The sequence below is a fragment of the Ursus americanus genome, chromosome 11 (genome assembly GCF_024610735.1).
Source record: "Ursus americanus isolate L20-20 chromosome 11, mUrsAme1.1.p, whole genome shotgun sequence".
Classification (NCBI taxonomy): domain Eukaryota; kingdom Metazoa; phylum Chordata; class Mammalia; order Carnivora; family Ursidae; genus Ursus; species Ursus americanus.
In genome coordinates, this window is record NC_142137.1 from 25,895,579 (window position 1) to 25,915,747 (window position 20,169).

At 47.4% G+C, this 20,169-nt stretch overlaps 1 long non-coding RNA gene across 1 annotated transcript in view; it reads left to right on the forward strand.

Moving 5' to 3' along the window:
* LOC148109253 (uncharacterized) overlaps positions 1-20,169 on the forward strand; it is a 45,787-nt gene that overhangs the window by 15,193 nt on the left and 10,425 nt on the right. Inside the window, exon 2 of the long non-coding RNA XR_015726005.1 lies at positions 6,422-6,573. This is a non-coding gene — a long non-coding RNA (uncharacterized LOC148109253). The remainder of the gene's footprint in view (positions 1-6,421; positions 6,574-20,169) is intronic.

Sequence of the window (20,169 nt, forward strand, 5' to 3'; positions counted from 1 at the left end):
CCAGTGTTTTCCAAACAAGTTTGACCAACGAAGCCACAGCTCTGTACACATTCATACTTTCATATTCTGCCTGTGCAGCCTCATCATACCTATGACCTCAATGACCCTCATACACCAGTAACTTTCCAACTGATATTACTATCCCAGGCCTCTCTCCTGAGTTTCAGATCTATTCACCCTGTTGTTTCTGCTTGGAGGTCTCAAGGGCACCTCCAACTTACTCTTTTATGTCTAAATGTCTAAAATCAGAACCTTCTTTCCGAGTATCCCTAACTTGATGAATGGTCCCAGCACCCACCTAATTTCCCAGGCAGAATCCTTTACTCCTCTCTCCCCATGGCGTCCTTCATAGCTTGCACATTCAGCCTATCACCAGTTCCTGCCAAATTTACATCGAAATATGTCTCGCACCCATCCTATTCTCTGCAGCCCCTTGCTTGTCATCATTGTCCACACCCTGGTCCAGGCCACCCTGTATCTCTCCAAGAGCTTTCTACCCGGTCTCCCTGCTTGCTCTCCTGCCCTCTCAATTCCACCTTCCATGAACACATAGGATGTGTTTTTAGAATCCAAGTTGAATTCCTCCCTTAAGCCTTGTTATTTCTCCTTGTTCTTATGTTCTCTGTGCCCCAGTCACCAGGTTTCTTCTATTTTCAGATGTCCCCATGACAGTGCCTTTCTCATGCCCTTCCCAATGCCTAGAATGTTCTCACTCTGCCTCCACTCCACTCCCTTAGCCTAAATAACCTTTGTTCAACCTTTAGATGTCTACCTGAATTCCCCTTCCTCACACCCAACCACAGCCCCCTCCATCCCCGCCACCATGGGCCTCTCCTGTGAGCTGTTTCTCAACTGACAATTACACATTTGTTTTTATGTTATTACTATTTTTTAAAATTTCTTAGTACTGTTCTTTTTTTATTTTAATTTATTTTATTAACATATAATGTATTATTTGTTTTGGGGGTACAGGTCTGTGATTCATCAGTCTTACACAACACACAGCGCTCACTACAACACATACCCTCCCCAATGTCCATCACCCAGCCACCCCATCCTCCCACCCCCTCTCCTCCAGCAATTTTATATTATTTAAATGAATGTCTTTTCTCCCCCACTAGACTACAAGCTTTATGAGGGTAGGGCCTTGCCTCTTGGACTCAATATTATCAATCTAAAAGTTTCACAGATATTTTTTGTTGTAGAAAAAAAAACATCTCTTCTCCATACATATCACACTTGTAATTTCTGCTGTCCTCCCTCACTGGTCTCCAGCTTCAGAAAATAAAAATTCAACTGTTCAACTGTCTTCTTTTCTCCCCAGTGATCTCCAAAGAGTCTCTTTCCCACAAGCTCTGTTCCAAATGGACATTATGGCTGCCGACACTACCGTAGCGGGGGACCCCCTTCATGGACATTGCAGTGTGTGGCGCCCCCTGGGCTGGGCAGTGCTGGGAGCCAAGATCACTGGACCTTGCCTTTGATCAGACGGTTCATTATTTCCAAATGATTTAAGTATCTGACCCAGAGCTGGTTTGGGGGCTAAAGTTTATCACCATTCTAGGCTCCCATTCCCCTCCTGGAAACCCAGCCCCAATGCACACATGCAGAAACATGCTCAAACTTTTGCTTGGACCCTTTGGGGGAATCGGGGTGTTTTCATCTGCTTGCTTGCTCTGGTTGGTTTGATCCTTAGCTCAACTTCAGGCCTTAGTGCTCTTTTCTCTTTTCTTTTCTTTTCTTTTCTTTTCTTTTCTTTTCTTTTCTTTTCTTTTCTTTTCTCTCTTCTCTTCTCTTCTCTTCTCTTCTCTTCTCTTCTCTTCTCTTCTCTTCTCTCTCCTCTCCTCTCCTCTCCTCTCCTCTCCTCTCCTCTCCTCTCCTCTCCTCTCCTCTCCTCTCTTCTTTTCTTTTCTTTTCTTTTCTTTTCTTTTCTTTTCTTTTCTTTTCTTTTTTCTCTCTGAGCAGGGAGCCCAATGTGGGGCTCGATCCCAGGACCCAGAGATCATGACCTGAGCCAAAGGCAGATACTTAACCGACGGAGCCACCCAGGAGCCCCCAGGCTGTTCTTTCAGCTCCAGAGGGCCACCCCACCCAACACCCAACCTCCTTTCTCAAAATGGTTTAACTCCCGCTCGTTCCTTCAGGCCTCAACTTACACATGCCTCTTCTTCAGAGGGGTCTTTCCTGACAAATCAATTTAATTCAGTTCACCCTGCTCTTCCCTTTCATGGCATTCCACACTTTTCCTTTCAGACACCGGTCCCAATCTGTACTTGGTATCTCTGTGTGTACTTATTCATGCAGCCATTGTCTCCCTGCTAAACCATGAACTCCGTAAGGGCAGGGCCAGTGTCTCTTCTCACTGGCTCTATGCTCAGCCCAGTGGCTGTTGACTGAGCGGGACTCACATAAACGTGCACTGAAAGGAAGACACAGCGAATTAACCAATGAATGGGGTTGTTCTCAAAACAGCTTTTGACCCTTGGAAATCTGCCTGGCTGAAAAACAGCTCTAAGCCCAAGCAAAACTTAAGGAAGTGTAATTTGAAAAAACAAATTGTGTCTTGAACTTGTCAATGCCAATTCTTTATATTGATTTGTTTTTTCGTCTCCTGGGTTCAGAGTGATCTTGCCAGTCTGTAGTCTCCCGGGTCACGTCCTTCCCTTCTGCCCTGTAATAATAGGCCGCCTGGGGGCTTCCTGGCCTGTGGTTTAAAAAGTTCACAGGTGGCTTCTCCTCTCTGCAGTTGGAGGGGACGTTCTGGAGGGCAGGGCAGTGTATCCACCTTCCCTGGCTCCCTGGCCCTCAGAGGCAAGGCTGGGTACAGGTGGTCTTCTGCTCTGTGGAAACAGACTTGCTTTGCCGTCTCGGTTCCCTGTCTTGGGCCTGAATTCATTCTGACTATGAGAGCAAAGCAACTCCAGAACCATTTCTGCAGTAAAGTTGGCAGCAGAAAATGCCAGTGCCCCCCTCCCCTCAGTCCTTTCTGCCATTTCTGGTGCACCCAGGCCTTGGCATGCTTTTGCTTCCAAGCCAGCCCTGTGGTTCTTTCTGGCAGCTGGTCCTCAGGGCTCTGGAGCTGCGCTGGCTGCAGGGAGGGAGAGCCCAGAGCACAGTTAGAGCCGGTGGGGTCAGGAGGTGGCCACCCTCTGGAAGCCCTGGCCTCCACTCTTTCCCAACCCTGTCTGAACCCACCACTCCCTACCAGGCTCCTGTCTTGACCACACACAGAGCCTCATCTGGGGTCTGCTTTGGGGGACCTGAACTAAGACAGTTGGTGACAGGAGTGGAGCTGGGAAGAAAAGCACACTGAAGCTAGGAGAGAACAAACCCACGAACAAGGAATCTACGAGGACCTGGCAGAACCAGCCAGCATCCCACATTCAAGTTCAGAGCTTTCACGATGGAGACTGACCACAGTTTATGGAAAACGTACAAGAGGGGGGCTTGTCGAACAATTCCCAGTCCCCCCTGCTACAGCAAGTCTGGAGAAGAAATGGATTGTCACGTAACCCTCCTCTGCCCCCCACGTTTGGCCGGCTGGCGCTTCCGCTGGCTCTTCCCTGGCAGGGTAACGCTGCCCTTCATCCCAAAGGAGTCTGTGCCCCTCGTCACCGTGGCTCTGCTTGCTCTAATTGTGGGGTCGCAGTTCGCCCTGGGCATGGGAGTAACCCGGGGCTGCCCCGAGTTCCACACATACTCCTGCCTGGCCCCTGGAACACAGCCTCCTCCTCAAGCCTCATGACCCCTGCCAGGATGACAGCCCCTTCCTCTGCCTGATGGGCTGCCGATCTGAGAAGCCGCCGAACGACCAAGCGGTTGCCTAGCTTTAGGTTTAGTGGGGCTCTTTTTGTGTCCCTTGCCAGACGCGTCGTCTCCCTTCTGAGAATCAGGGCCTCCAGACCCTCAGATCTGGGGGGTTGTGGCAGTGGAGACAGCTTCTCCCAAGTCGGTAACCGGGAACGAGGGTAGATGGAGCCATTCGCATTTCCATTGCTGGCCCTTCCCTGTCTGCCCCTCAGGTGGGGACAGTCACATGCTCCAGGGCTCCCTGCAGGGCCAGTCTAAGAAGGGGCTATAGAGCAATCTTATGCCTTAGATGTAGTTTTGTATAACGGATAAATGACCTCTTGGAGTATTCTTCCTCTTGGTAATAAATTTTGTCTCATTCAGAAATAAGATATAATGGGGCGCCTGGATGGCTCAGTCTGTTAAGTGTGTGCCTTCGACTCAGGTCATGATCCTGGGGTCCTGAAATCGAGTCCCTGTTGGCCTGCCTGCTCAGCGGGGAGTCTGCTTCTTTCCGCCCCTCCCCACTCATGCTCTCTCTCGCTATCTCTGTCTCTCTCTTGAACAAGTAAATAAAATCTTTAAAAATAAAGGCATGGAAGGTGGGAGTCACACTACTATTGTCACCTCACTGAAAACCTCCAAAACAGGCCTTACCCTGCATTGGACACAGATAATGTTTAACTTAGAGCAACAGAGAAAAATATTCTCCTAAGGTACTCATAACACATTTATTTAAATGTAATAAATTTTAATCATTTAATCATTTGCAGATAATAATATGTAATAAGATACAGTTGACCTTTGAACAATGCGGGGTTTAAGGGCATCATCCCCCCAACCCCCTGCACCCTGCATGGTAGAAATTCATGTATGAGTTTTGACTCCTCCAAAACGTAACTACTAATAGCTTACTTTTGACTAGAAGCCTTACCAATAACCGAAACAGTTGATCTATACACATTTTGTATGTTGTGGGTATTAGATACAGTATTCTTACAATTAAGTCAGCTAGAGAGAAGAAAATGTTAAGAAAATCGTAAAGAAAGGGAAATACATTTATAGCACTATCCTGTATTTATCCAAAAAAACCCACATATCAGTGGACCTGTGCATTTCAAACCCATGTTGCTCGACGGTCAGCAGTACCATAATACTAGCTGCCACGTGTGGGGCATTTCCCCACTAGGTTCCCTCCTTTGAGCCTTACATCTACCCTAGGCAGAAGGTACGATTATTGGTCATTAGTCCCATTTTACAGATGTGGGGACTGAAGGCTAGAAGGTGATTTGCCTGCATGAGCTCCAGAGCTGGGAGTTCATCTGGGCCCCAGCTCTGAATTGCCCACTACACTGTAAGCAGAGGGACATAGAAGTGTTCCGTCTCTCCGCACTGTGTCTGTGGCATGCAGGGGATTTTCCATTCTGGTTTTTAAGTTTGCACACCCAGAATCTATGGTTTATTTGAATTGACAAGAAAATGCTACTTGGCTGGGCTCTCCAGGGAAGCGAGGGGCGGCCCCAGAAACTCCAGTGGTCCTACTCTAGTGCGGGAATGTGGTTGGTATGAATATCACTTGATATTACTAATGGCTTCATTCGGTATTTTTATGAGGAAATCCTGGTTTTCCTTGGTTCTTGGGTGGATAGGTGTGCCCCCCATGAAGGGCACTACAGCGGTGTCAACAGCTTCCCCTGTTGGTTCGAATGTGCCAGAATCTCTTCCAGAGGCCAGAGTTACCATTAAAACACATCTACCCTTAGAGCCGTTTTCTTCAAAAAAGATTAAATTTTGACTCCTGAGAAGTAGTTTGTCAGGAAGCTTGATCACTAAGTGAATTTGAATTTGGTTTGGCAATTTGTGAGTCTGGGTCCCACTTGCCCTGGCCTAGTTTTACAGATAAGACTCATGGAATGAGCATCTTAGTTAGACTAAAAGCCTTGGAGGTGAGGCTTGTGTTTTGTTCACTCTGGGGGGTGTAGCCTGACACATAGTAGGCTCTCTATAAATGATGTTGACTTAACAAACAGGTTGATAAAAGACTAAAGAGATCCAGTACACTTCAGGGGAGAAGCCCAGACTCTGGAACCACAAGCCTGGATCCAAATCCCGGGACCTGTGTGACCACAGACAGGTGACTTACCTCTCAGTGGCTTGGTTTTCCCATCTGTACAATGGGTGCGACACTCTTCAAGATCAATGGGAAGATTAAATGAGTTAGTAAAGTATTCAGAACAGTGCCAGGCACGTAGCAAGTGTTACCTCACTGCATTTCTTACAGACTGTGACATCCGAGTGTGGCCCTGGGGTTGGCATACTGTCCCCACGATGGTGGCCCTCTCCTTCTGCCATTCTAGAGAAAACAAGTTTTGCCGAGTCTGTGTTAGCTTGAAACTCCCTCATTCTCATTCTCCCCTGAAGTGTCTTCGTATCCAGAGGTCGGGTGGGTGGGCTGCTAGATGTTACTGCTTGCACCAAAAAGTGCTGAGATCCGGAAAAATCCCGGATCCCCTGTGAGGAGCAAGAAGAGATACATTTTGTTTTTCTTGAAGCAAAGCTGACAATTGATCCCTGCCTGTCAACATCTGCTAAGGCATCCCTTCTCAAACATTTTAAACCCTCTCCTTGACAGCCCCATGAGAACAACGAACTCCTGAGTCCTGAGAGAGAGAGAGTGAGAGAGTGCCAGGACTGGGCTGGTGGCTGGAAGCAGGTACAAGATGCTTCAGCAAGGAGGAGGGACAACGGAGGCCACTGTGAAACAGAGTCTGCGAGCCACCACAGGTAGGAACCGGCATTCGGCTGACGTCCACCACTGTGGGCCACCTTCGCTCAGAGGGACAGCTTTGTACACACTCAGAAAGCTAAGCATTTGTTTCTTTGTTTTGTTGGCTCTTTGTTAATTTCTTTGTTCATTCTTTTCTTTGTTCATTCAACAAGTATTTTCTGAGCACTTACTATCTGCCAAGTGCTGGGAATGTAGAGATGAGCAAGATAAATGGCTCTGCCGGCATGGAGCTTACATTCTATGGTCATTCATAGCACCATGATCATAGACCGTAAAATCATACTTAATATCATGGTAGATCGTGATCTACGCACCACTTACTGAAAACACGGCTCACCGGGGAATGGTTCATGGAACCACAGCAGTTCCTCAGGGAGTCCCTGAGACGACGTTGTAACACGCCCAGGGATTTTCAGCAACTCAGCCAGAATCACTCGGCTTCTTTGGCCATGGGGACAATGTCACAGGAACTGTTGTTGTCCCGTGCGAGTCTCAATCCTGGCATGGGGAGGCCCAAGGCTCCCGCCCATCTGTGCAAGACTCCATGCTCAGAAGTTAAGGCGCCATACTTCACCCCCAGCAGGACGACCACTATCACAAACAAACAGCAACAACAGAAAATGTCAAATGTGGATGCGGAGAATTGGAGCCTTTGTGCACTATCTGTGGAAATGTAAAACAGTGCCGTGGCTATGGAAGACAGTCCAGAGGTTCTGGAAAAATTAAAAATAGAATTACCATATGATACAGCAATCCCCACGTTTGGGTCTACAACCAAAAGAATGGAAAACAGGATCTCAAAGGGATATTGGCACACACATGTGTATAGCAGCATTATTCACAATAGCCGGGCGACAGAAGCCACCCAAATGTCCTTCAAGGGAGGAATGAATAAACAAAAAAGTGGTATATAGAGACCATGGAAAATTATTCAGCCTTTAAAAAGGAAGGACATCCTGTCACATGATACGACCTGAATGAGCCTTAGGGACATTAAGTGAAGTGAAATAAGCCAGTCACAAAAAGAAATACCGTATGATTCCGCTTATATGAGTTACCTTAAATAGTCAAACTCCTAGACACAGAAAGGAGCATGGTAGTTTCTAGGGGCTGGGGAGAAGGAGAGTGAAAAGGAGAGCTGCTGTCTAATGGGTACGGCTTCAGATTTGCAAGTTGAAAGGGTTTGGAGATTTGTTTCATAACAATGTGAACATACTTAACACTACTGAACAATATATATATATATATATATATTTTTTTTTTTTTTTTAAATTAACCACAATTAAAAAAAAAAGAGTTCAGGCTCCAGTGGCCAAGGACTGTGGCCTCTGCCTGGACCCAAAAGGAGGAAAGAGGGGTGTGTGTATGTAGGGATCCTTGGGGCAGGGGAGGGACTGGGTTCTGCTCCACCCGTGTCCATCCTGCTGCAGAGGTCCTAGAAGCTGAAATGAACCTGGTCACTGGAGAGTCTGGGCTGATTTTTACTCGGACTAGGCCCCAGAGGAAGTGAATTGGGGCCCACTGCCTGGTGGTTGTCCCTGCCAGGTCTCAAAGTCCCCAACTTTTTATCACAAGAGAGGAAATAGAATACAGTGCCGAGGAGGCATTCATGAGTTCAAATCCCATCTCCGCCATTTACTTGACCGTGTGGCCTTCAGCAAGTTACCTGAGCTCTCAAGTGCCTCGTTTCTTCATCTGTAAAATGGCGGCAGCAGTAGTACTCCCATCACGGGCATGGAGTGAGGACTCAGCAGCCTTCCTATGCAAACCCTTAAACTTTGGCCCAGTGTGCTATGTTAATGCTTAGGACAGTCAGGGATTCTTGACAGGGTCAGAGCGTGAATGGGAGAACTCATGTGCTTCTGAACAACTGGGCCTCTGGGTAGACTTGTGCTCAGTGGAGAGAAAACGTGGCTGAAGCCGAGTGGCAGCACGCACTGTCCACAGCCACTCTGCTCAGCCTTGCGAGGCCTCCTCAGGGCTGGCTGGGATGAGAGCAGGAGAGGAGGTGGCCAGTGCGCCCCAGCTGCGCCTCCCCTGGCTGGTTATCATTCCCCGTCTCTGCAAGCCCAGTCCGTTGGGAGGGGGCGGCTAGGTGGGGGTAGGCCACACGCACAGGAAGCTGCCAGCACCTCAGGCGGGGCTGTGGACACAGGCCGTCTCTGGGGCTTGGCGCCTCCCACCCAGGCTCCAGTTTCCTCCGAAGAATCAGCCAGACCAACTTCTGAGGGCGCACTTTAAAACCGGTTCTTCCAGCTATTAACCCTGCAACTCCTGACAAAAACACACACCCGGGTGGAGCTAATTAGGGTGGGAGGGGCAATCAGGACTCTAGGAATTTGGGGCTGGCCTCCCCTGCAGGTCACTCAGGGCTTGGGGCCTCGCAGGTGGCTCAGAGCCATGCAACCAGCAGACACCACCTCCGTGTCTGGGAGGCAGCTCCTTTCACAGAGCCCACATCTGATGGGGGAAGGGGTCCCCCCTCTCCTCAGGCTACTTCTGGAGGATGGCCCCTGGTTTGAGGGAGCTTCGGAATCCCGCGAGGTGACCACTGTGTAATCATAACACCTAAAGACAAAGGATTTGGATTAAGGACCACTTCTTGGGAGCTTTGTCTATGGAGCAAGGCACTTTACAATTGACTCCAATTGGTGGGTACAATTATTATTCCCACTATACAGATGAGAAAGCTGAGGCTCAGAGGTGGAAGGGTGCCTGGTTAAGGCCCCCAGCCTTTAAATGACGGAGTTGGTATTTTAAACCCGAGTCTGTCAGACTGCACCTCCCACTCATCGCTGGTTCCCCTTCCTGCCTCACACTGAAGATAAAATGACCTTATACTACTATGCTTGGCTCGTATGTTTTGCTCTGCCTGTCATGCTTAGAGGCGATTGCTAGTGTTAAATGTTAATGCTGAGAGCAATGTAGTTATTATCAAAACAGTCAAAAACCTTAAAACTCTTCACCTAAAATAGGATCACATCATTTCTGTTTTCAAAAATCTTCAGGGATTACTTACCAGATCAAATTCAAACTCTTCAGCCTACAATGCAAAGCACTAAAGAGAGGGTGACAAGATGCCAAACTCCTGTTGCTCTTTCCTCTTTCCAGAATGATCTTCAGTCTGGAAAGGGAAAAATAAACCCACTGGGTTGGAATTGGAGCCTAAGGTTGGTGCAAAGATGCCTGTGACAGGGTTGGAAGAGAGTCCGGATGCCCTCCCAGGGCTCCCCAGCCCCAGCACAGCCAGGGGGAGAACAGGAGCCCAGCTTGCTCTGTGGCTGTTAATTTTTCATAGACTGTAGCAAATGTGAGAGATCCAAAGATTGGTGTGGGCAAAGGTCCTCGACTTCAAAAGGGAGAGTACTTGGATCCTGCAAACATATGTGCAGGTATGAGCGGGAGTGCCAGAAAAACCCACTGCCGCTCTGGTACACGCTGGTAAGCAAATGGTTTACGCACCAGAGCGCCGAAGGGCTGCAGGGGTCCACTCGAAACAAGTCAGGCTGGTCTCACTCATTTCCTGTTCTAATGCGGTTGTTGGGCTGGTCGCTCAGGGAGATATTGATGATGGTATATCCAGATTGCAGCGGGACAGCTGGGACTATCTCTCGACTTTCTCGTAGACAAAATTAGAAAACTGTGAGCGGCATGTGCTGGTACGTAGAAGAACTCATAACCTGAGCAACGCCGACTCCTGGTAACTCAGAGGGAGTCTGCGCGGGGGGCAACGGCTGATGCGGCCTCGGCAAGGAGAGTTAGCAGGTCAGACGTGCAGAAATAGGACCCAGACTGACGGAAGTAATGGGCAGGGTCTAATAGGAAGAAACTGAATTGGAATAAATGAAAAGTTTTGGACTTTAACAAATCAATGACGCAGGGTGAAAGGACTTCAAGATTGCAGTGGACTAAAAGCTCCATGAGTTACTAGAAATCAAGGAAAAGGAAATCTAAGAAAAGGCTTGTGGCTTCTCTCTGCCTTCAGGATGTCAGATACCGCCAAAGGATCAGATGGAGATGTGGTCTGATACCAAATTATTCAACCGGTTCTGGAATGTGCCATGTCTTGCACACCTCCCAACTCTGCGTGCACTGTTTCTGTCTCCTCTAGCTCACTTGATGGATTCCCATTCACTCTCTAACATCCATCTCCCTACCACCCCTGCCACAGAACGCTTGCCCCTCTGGGCTCCTTCGTGGCACTCACATTTTGTTCAAATGACCAATTCCACTGTCTGTCTCTTTCACTGGGCTATATTCTCCTTGAGGACAAGAGCTTTCTCATTCACAGAGTGGGTGTTCAACAAGTCCTTGTGGGCAGGGTCTTGCAAAGGGCCAATCCTGGCTTTTGCTATGTTTGTAGAAGAACGATGGGCAGAAGTGATTTCTTAATTCGCTCATGCAAGGAAGATCAGACAACTTGAATACGGATTTCAGTTCTGGGTCCCACACTTCAAAAGAGACAATGAGACAGGATGGAGGGACCCCAAGCTGGGTGGTAAAGGGTTTAGATGTTCCATCACATGAGGAAAAGCGAAAAGATGGAAGTGTTCAGCCAGGAAGAAAGAAGGCTTGGCCAAGGACACAAGAACTGTCTTTCAATGTTTGGGAGAATGACAGAGTGGTCCCTCACTGTCTGGGGGGTGAGAGACTTCTTTAAGCACTCAGTGACACTCTGGACACACACAAACACACACAGAGTTTCATGGAGGCAGGTTCGGGTGTGGTTAAGAGCCCAGCTTGCCACTCAGACTCCGGGATCTGAATCCTGGTTGTGCCTTGGGCAAATTGCTTAACCTCCTTATCTGTTTCTTTTTCTGTGAAATGGAGGTAATGATATTATCTGCCTCACAGGAGAATTTCATGAGACAATACATGAGATGTGTTTCCAACAAAATATGCCATATTCCATTAGTGTTAGCTTAGAAGTATCGAAGGGTGTGCTATCCCACAGAACCTGAAGGAGTTTGCTCAGGGGGGCTGCAGACACCAGATTCAGAAGCCACGGACCCCCTGCCCTGTGTGGGTAGAGAGCCCTGTGCATCCCTGGCCTGTGAGCATCTGTAGGTTTGAGCCCTCTTCTGCTCTCTTTGTCTGGGCCCCACACTCTTGGAGCCCAACCTCTGCTTAAAGAGCCAGCCTCCCCCAGCCCAGGCCCCCGCCAAACGAGTGTGGGGGCCGCAGCAAGGGGCTGCATGGCAGCCCCTAACACATGAAAGTTACAAATCAAGCTAACCACTGCTAAATCAAATATGTTCTATCCTCCTAACCCAACAGTCACACCTTCATAACAACCTGGAAGGGCAGGTTCAAATGGAGAACTCCTTGAAATTCTATGCCAGAATGTCATGGCATGTGGAGAGCTGGCCCCAACCCCCAGCCCGGGGCAGGCAGCCTGTCCCGCTTCTTTGCACGCCCCTAGTTAGATCCCTCACCAGGAGGGGCTTCACAGGCAGGTGTGTGGTCACCCCAAGCATGTGGTGTGTAAGCCGTGTTTATAACCATAACCCTCCCTTCCCTCCTCACTCCCCTTTGAATGGTCGCCCCCAGGTCTAAGGATGCCGCCTCTGTAGGGATGGTTCATCATCAGGAGGACAGAGCAGGAGCAAAGACCAGTCAGGGTCTGGAAATGTGCTCCAGGCTCCTTGGGCAGAGAATTTGAATTCAAACACCCGGAGCATGTGGGGTGGTGTGGGGATGGGAGGTGCCAGTTTCCCTTGGCTCCTAGAGTCCTGGCCTTTTAAAAGTGAGGCCCAGAGCTGGGGCACCCCAGCCCAAGCCTGAGGGCAGCACTGTGCTTGTGAACCCTCCCAAGCCTGTGTGCTTACAGTCCAGCTGTGTCCTGCCTGCCCTACCTTGCCCAACACGGTGTGTTTGGGCAGGTGGGATGGGGAGTGTTTGCCTCTAGGGAGCGTTGCCTAGAAAGAGGAAGGGAAATCGATGTACCCTGAGGTCAGTTTAGAGAAAGGTGGAAGGTGGTGAGGGCTTTAGAGAGAGGGTAGCAGGGGCAATGCCTGAGGCCTACAGCCAGGGGGACAGGCTTCTGTGTGGCGAGGCCATGCGATGTCCGGACCTCCGGTCTCCAGCTCCGGTCCTGGGCCTGCCCGTTCCTGAGCCTCTGCTCTGCTCTCTACAGCAGGGAGCAGGCCCTGGCAGGCAACCGGAGGCTTTGGCAAGAGGTGGAAGGGGGGCTGGGGGTGGGAGGAGGTGCGGTACTTCTCCCCTCCACTTCTGCCTTGGGTGCCATCTCCGGTGGCAGACGTGCTTCTCTCACGACCCTGGCTCCCGCTGTGGCTGCGCTTTCCCTTCCGGTGACCTCCGGGCTTGCCCTCGGAGAGCCTGCCTGCTGCCCGTGTCACTCCAGCCTCAGGCAGTGGTGGCAACCAGCTGTTGCTGATCTCTGGGCTGCCTCACTGTCCCGCCTCACTGTCCCCTGGTTGACTTCTTAACCTTTTCTATCGCCTTGAAATCAAATCCTTGCATTAAATTCCTCTTGTTTTATGTCCTTAGAAGCTGGTTTCTGTTTTCCTGAAATCAACATGCTTGGAGTCTTATTATGTATCAGTGGATTTCATACATCATCAGTTTTACTATTTACCAGACCGAAAGTAATGCAGATAGCATTTATGCACATAGAGAGAAAACTGAGTTTCTAAGAGGCTACATACGTTTCTAAGATTCCCAGCTAATAAGTGGTAGAACAGCGAGGATTTGAATCTAAGTTTGCTTCACCTCCAAGCCCATTCGCCTTCCTGCTTGCTTGGGCAACGTGTTGGGAAACATTTGAGGCAGAGTGGGAAGCAAGTGGAAGGAGAATTTTGGGGTAAGGGTGGCTTTTGACTTTCCAAAATTACTCCAGCACCCACCTCCTCATTGCCAGGAAGGCATAAATAAGTGTAACTTTAAAATTTTTCATTTTAAGTATTTTCAGAAAATCTGAATAGAAAGCAGTCTCACGGAGTCCACCCCAGACTTCCATTCAGACTGCTGGAAACAGATTTAAATTGTTAAGCTGAATGGAGAGCTGGATGAAACACTATGATTTTTTGAGACACAGGAAGCTTGGCTGAAAGGAAATGCCTCCTCTCACGAGACAATTTTAGATTTAATCCATGTAATACCAGTGCAAATACTCCCCACCCCCCGCTTCTCTCTCTCTGTGTTTTTCCTTCACTTCTCTTTAAAACCTTAAACCAACGGCTCCCGGCTGATGCTGGTGCGATACAAGCTGGTTTGGGGTGGGAGATTTGTTCCCAAGGCAAAGAATTTGGGTCTTTTCCTAATTCACAGGAGGGGGTGAGAAAGGGAGGAGACGGTGGGAAATTAGGTTCATGGTATAATTTTCCTCTGTTCTAATAATTTTCTTATTTAATTCTTCTTAAAAATCACCTGAAATGCTTATGTGGGCCAGAATCTAGACCACAGTGTGAGGTGCCCTCCGATTTATCAGGAGTTTACTTAGCAGTCACTGAAGGTGAGCCGCAGAGTGGCCAGGCTGCAGTTACTCTGCCCTACAAACAAGCTCACACACCGCTGGCCTTTAGGAGCGCGCCAAGACGCCTGCCTGTACCCACCACTCAGCTGCCATCTTGGGAGGGAAGGCACGGTTATGGTGACTCTCAGCGTCCCAGACCAGGAGTCCTCCCAGCCCTCATCTTGATTCAGAAAATACTGCAGTCCCAGGCAGGGGAAACTGCTCCAGGTAGGATGACCCACACAGATCTCAGAGGGCGTTGTTCGGGAGGGACCTAGAAGCATCGAAAGGATATAGGAAATGCCTTCCTTACTGAGGTCTGGGGAAAGAGACTCTGTGGCTGGTCAATGTCATCTTTCTCTCCATCACTCCTTGTACTAACCCAAAAGGTAGCCAAGACCTATGGGTGGGTTGGTAAGGCTGATCAGTTTCACCTTTCACCTGGCCATGGTGGGGAGTCTGCGTGAGGTCCTTGGCCTGGAAGGGAAGGGAGAATACCAGCTCCACTTTAAGGAGAACCCTGAACATTTCTCCTGATGCTTGAGCTCTCCCCACCCCCAAATGTTTGCTGATGACCTCCTGTGTGGGAGAAGAAGGCTCTTGTCAAATTAAGCACAAGGCATTCACAGCCTATTTTGCTGTGTGCTTTGCCAAGGACAAAATCAATTCCTCAGTAATCGATAGTTGGTGGTGTTTGCAGATCCCATCCCAAACCCCATCTCAGTAAACCGGGGCACTCTGTTCAATATTTGCACCACATCCAGGTAGGGGTTAATGGAATCTAAATCTATCCTGCAGGGGATTGTCTTTTGTCATTTCTAATAAGTCACCAGAATTGGCAGATTGCAGGCCAATTTTTCAGAACAGCCAATATTTAATAGACTACTTCGGATGATTAAGTGAAATGATTTCTTGGAGTGGTCCCAGAGATAGCTCTAAAAGTTGTCTCGGCTAATTATCTCAAAACTCAAGCACAAAGTCATAATGCCACTTGCCAGTTAAGTTTGGTTTCTGCCAAGATTCGGGCCTCTTAATCTAGTATCTACATGCCCAGAAGGTCCATGATGAGGCCACAGAAAGACAGAGAGTACCTTAGGTTTACACAAAGTTCTGTGCATTTCTATCAATGACCATCAGATTCCCACAAGGACCCATGACCCTGCAGAAGATAAAAATGCCTGTCTGGGGGTTTGGGGCCATTCATTTGGCAGGTCCATTTCTACACGCTCTGATTAACTTTCCACTTTCGTCTCCCCTTCCTCTGGGTGGCTTTTGTCTATGGACCCAAGAAAACTGCTGGATGATTTAGCAAACTGTTTTTGCAGCTAAGAAAGAAGCTGCAGCTTTTGTTCGGGAAGCTAACACCTCACTGCCCGCTCCTCCCCTCCCCTGACCAATATGAAAATGTTCACATCTAAACCTGGAATAGTGGGGCAATGTTCGGCGTCTTCAAAATAAAGGCAAACCCGCGTTCCCCCCTCCATCCACAAATTACGTGTAAAGTCAGATTTCCAAACATCTGAGGACAGTGTCTGTTCGTGTCTCGGTGGAATTACTAAATTACACTTAGCTCCCTCCGACGAGGTCTTTTCCTTCCCACACCCTGGCAATTGCTTGCCAATTAATACAATCGAGTAACCACCATATGAACAACTTTTAATTTTGAGTATCAGGTTGTACATTTTCTTTGCTCTCCTCCACCCACAATTTTCTGAATTTTTAAGGACTGGGCTTTCCTCTCTCTCTCTCCTCTTCTTATGCAGCTGAAAACCAGGCATGGCTGGGGCAGTGAAAAATATTCATGGAACATCTGCTGAAGGATTTCTGCCTACTTCCTTCCTCAGTGCACTAGTCATAAAGTCAAAGCAGTAAGGTTGACACGGGCTGCAGAAAAAGCCTTACCAATCCGAGAGCTGAGCCCAGCGTTGCAGATCCGAGTGACGGTTTTCGCACTACTAGCAGGGATCTCCAGAAAACAAAGCTCTCTTGTTCAGGTAGCACAAAGCTCTGTAACCCCTACACATGCATTCCCTCTTCTGCCCAAAGCCCTACCTAAAGGCAGGTTGGCTGGAGGTGAGTCAGCAGCACCCGCCATGTGCGGTCCTCCGGGGGGATCGGCATACGCGCCTGTGTCCATTTTCATCCCAGTGACCCACTCACCTCGGGTGGTTGGAGTCAATGGTAACTCTTTCTTACTCTCTGCCACTAGCTGTGTGTGACCCTGGACAAGTCACTTAATTTCCTTCCATTGCTGTCAACTGGTGGTAGTGACGCCTATGTGACCAGGAAGCAGAGCCGATTCACTTAGATGAAATATATCACGTGGTTAGCACTCTTTGTTAGGTTTCTTCTCACTTGCAAAGTAGGGGTAATAATACTTGACGAGACTAAAATCCTACTGATTAACAGCCTCCGAAGGGTTGGGTTCTGTGGAAAGCTGCGAGGAGTGAACGTGTGTGAATTTTTCTAAAAATGTTTGATTTGGAGCTTAAAAATTCTGAAGTATAAGGTTACTAAGACATATGTAAAATTGCATTAGGCTTTCCTAAAGTTTGTGCTTTTGGAACCAAAGAGACAGTGATTGTGAAAGAGTTCTAAAATCAAATGTGATGTTTGGGAAACTCTACGGCCTATATGTTCCTCTTGGAAGTTGGCATTGCACATTCGTATCTTAAAGTCCTGAGATTTAAAAAGAGTGTTTAACTATGATTAACTCAGTGTTTGCACATTTATTTGACCACTTAATAAAAAGGACCCTTTTATTCTTGTCACACTGTTAATATCCCTGATTTGATGTAACGCTTTGAGATGTGCTAAATTACCCTACTCCCAGTGTAGGCTATTCCAAGGATTGGATGACACTAATTGCCATGATAATTTTAAAGATAGATTTTAAATTGAATTAGAAATCCAAAATGGTGTTCTGTGACTGTATATTTAGTCATCAGGAATTTTTGTTAACCTATGATTTAAAAAAATGGCCTTCTTGCAAAAGATGGGCTTGGTACCTTTGTATGCAGACACTGCAGCATCTGAGCATTTTGTTTAATCAAAAACAATGCCACTTTTATCTGTATATGGCTTTTTATGTAATCAGTCTGCTACTTTATCTAATCGATCCCGCTACTCAGGATAACAAGGCACACAGGAAAGACGTAGAGATGCCTTTATCCAGACATTCCTGGAAGTGTTCTTCTCCGCCCCGAGCTGAAGCTGCATTGGGGTGTTTGTCATCCCAGCTGGGCACACTTTATCTTCACGCTCAAGGACCGATGCCTCAGAGTTTCATGTCCAGCAGCGTAGGCAACCGTGTTTATTTATTGATTTTTAACAGTTAAAAAAAATTATTTATTAATTTGAGAGAGAGTGCACAAATGTGCGAGTGGAAGGGAGAAGGGGCAGAGGGAGAGGGAGAATCTCCAGCAGACTCCTTGCTGATCTCGGACCCCAAGGTGGGGCTCGAACTCACGACCCTGAGATCATGACCTGAGCTGAAATCAAGAGTCACACATTTAACCGGCTGAGCCACCCAGGGGCCCCCAGTGTCTACTGTTAAATGTGCTAGACACTACTCGGTGTGCTTGAATCCTCATCACAGCTTTCCCATGTAGGGCTTATTTCCTCTATCTTACATCTGAGAAGACTGAGGCTCAAAGTGGTTCGGTCAAGTTGCTTATGTCAGATGTAGAACGAGGTCTCAAAGGCCAGGTCTGCTGACTGAAAAGCTGTGGTCTTTTTAATCCTGATGTCACCTTCACACCTCTTCTCCAAGAAGTCTGGAGCTTTCCATGGCAGGATCTCATATGCCACACTTTTTCTTATCTCCATAAAACTACATCTGTCTTAGTGCTACAGACTGTATATGTCCCCAGATTCATATGTGGGAACCTAATTGCCAATGTGATGCTATTAGGAGATGGGGACTCTGAGAGATGATGAGGTTGTGAAGGTAGAGCCCTCATGAATGGGATTAGTACCCTTCTAAAAGAGGCCCCAGAGAACTCGCTCATCCTTTCTGCCATGTGAGGACAAAACAAAAAGATAGTCATCTATGAACCAGGAAGTGAGCCCTCAGTAGACATTGAATCTGCTGGCACCTTGATCTTGAATTTCCCAGGCCCCAGAACCTTGAGAAATATATTTCAATTGTTTATAAGCCAATCTGATATTTTGTTATACAGCATGAATGGACTAATACACTTAGTAAAGGAGGAAAACCATTTCACCATTTTGATCAATGCAGAAAAAGCACTTAATAAGATTAAGCACCCATTTATGATAAAAACTCTAAGCAACTAGAAACTTCCTCAAGTTGATAAAAAGTCATTCCAAAAAATCAACAGCTAATATCATACTTAATGGTGAAAGATTAAATGCTTTCTCCCTTAAGATGAGAAACAAGGTAGGATACACGCTTTCACTTTTATTTAATATTGTACTGCCAGCTCTAACCATTGCAATTGAGCAAGAAAAATAAATAAAAGGCATAAAGATCAAGAAGGAACATGTAAAATTGTACCTTTTTGCAAATGTTACAATTGTTTATATATAAAATCCCAAGGAATCTACAGTATAACTAGTGGAACTAATAAGTGAATTTAAGATTGCAGGATACGAAGATATTATAGGAAAAAACATTATATTCTTAAATACTAGCAGCAAACAAACTCTTAAAAAGCAATTCCACTTATAATACCACCACAAAACATAAAATAGTTAGAAATGAATCTGATAAAAATGTCCAAGTCTTCCATGCTGAGAACTACAAATCACTGCTGAGAGATATTAAAGAAGATAAAATTAAATGGAAAGTGATACTGTGTTCATTGATTGGAAGATTCCGTATTCTCCCTGAACTGATATATAGATTCAACATATTTTTAATCAAAGTCTTAGGAAGAAAAAAAAATCTTGGGAAGATCTTTTGTAAAGATTGATAAGCTTGTTCTACAATGTATGTGGACTTGTGGAGCATCCAGGACAATGAAAGCTAACTTCAAAAAGAACAAAGTTGGAGCATTTACTCTACCTGGTAGCTCATGGGAGGAGATGACCCAGCCACCTGGAGTTTGAACAATAAAGAAGGTGAGACTGATCTACTCCATTCAACACTCCATTCGAAAGCTTGACTTGACATGGGGACATAGGAGGAAAAGCATGGAATTCCAGGAACAGCAAGAAGGAATGAGCGTAGGGGCCTCAGGGAGCTGAGAGGACCAGATGAGTCCAGCCTTGGACAATTTGGGCTTTGACACGGAGAGAAGGGTAGCAATGGGGGATTTAGAGCAGGGGAGTGACATAGTCAGGGGGTTTTAATAGACTGTTCTGGGCTCTTGAGGAGAGAAGGTGAAAGCAGAGGAGGCTGGTGACCCAGAAGAAAGAGGACAAGGCCTGAGTTGGACAGTGTGTTCCTCAACCTTGTCCTTGGCCCTGTCACAGTAGCCTGGGACACTAAGCTGTCTCCCAGGAGGGTGGAAATGGCAGGCCTCCTACACTTTGTCTCCACACTCACCTCTCCCGCTCAGGCTATCCATGTCCCAGTGTGTTACCGTGAGCAGTATCTGTCTGAGCTTGTCTCTGAGAGCCTCAACCTGTGCCCCGTAAAAATGTGTGTGGTTTTGGATTAGGCCTCCCCTCAGCTTTTGCCCCAATGAGTTGGAATTGCTTTCTGGCCTTTGAGTTTTGGAACACTGAGGCAAATGAGAGTAAAATTAGGAAATATTGGACATGTTAAAAATCAAACAACATCTAGGGCTAGGATGTCCCTAGGCAGTTGTAGGCTCCAATGCAATCACACCGTTCAGTTAGGTTGAGCATGATAAAGCCTCCAGGAGAGAGGTCCTTGAGGCCTCCACAATGGAATGGAAGAGGAAGGCAGTAGTATAGGTCCCCTCTCCTGCATGAAGTCAGCTGTCCCACCCCAAGAGACTCGTGCTTAGTGGTTTTCAACTGAGGGTGACTTCGCCCTCCAAGAAACATTTGTGAATTTCTAGAGACATTTCTTTGCTATGACTAGGGGTGCTACCAGCATCTGGTGGATAGAGGCCAGGAATGCCACTAAATATCCTACAATACACAGGACATCACCCCACACCAAAGAATTACCTAGCCCCAAATG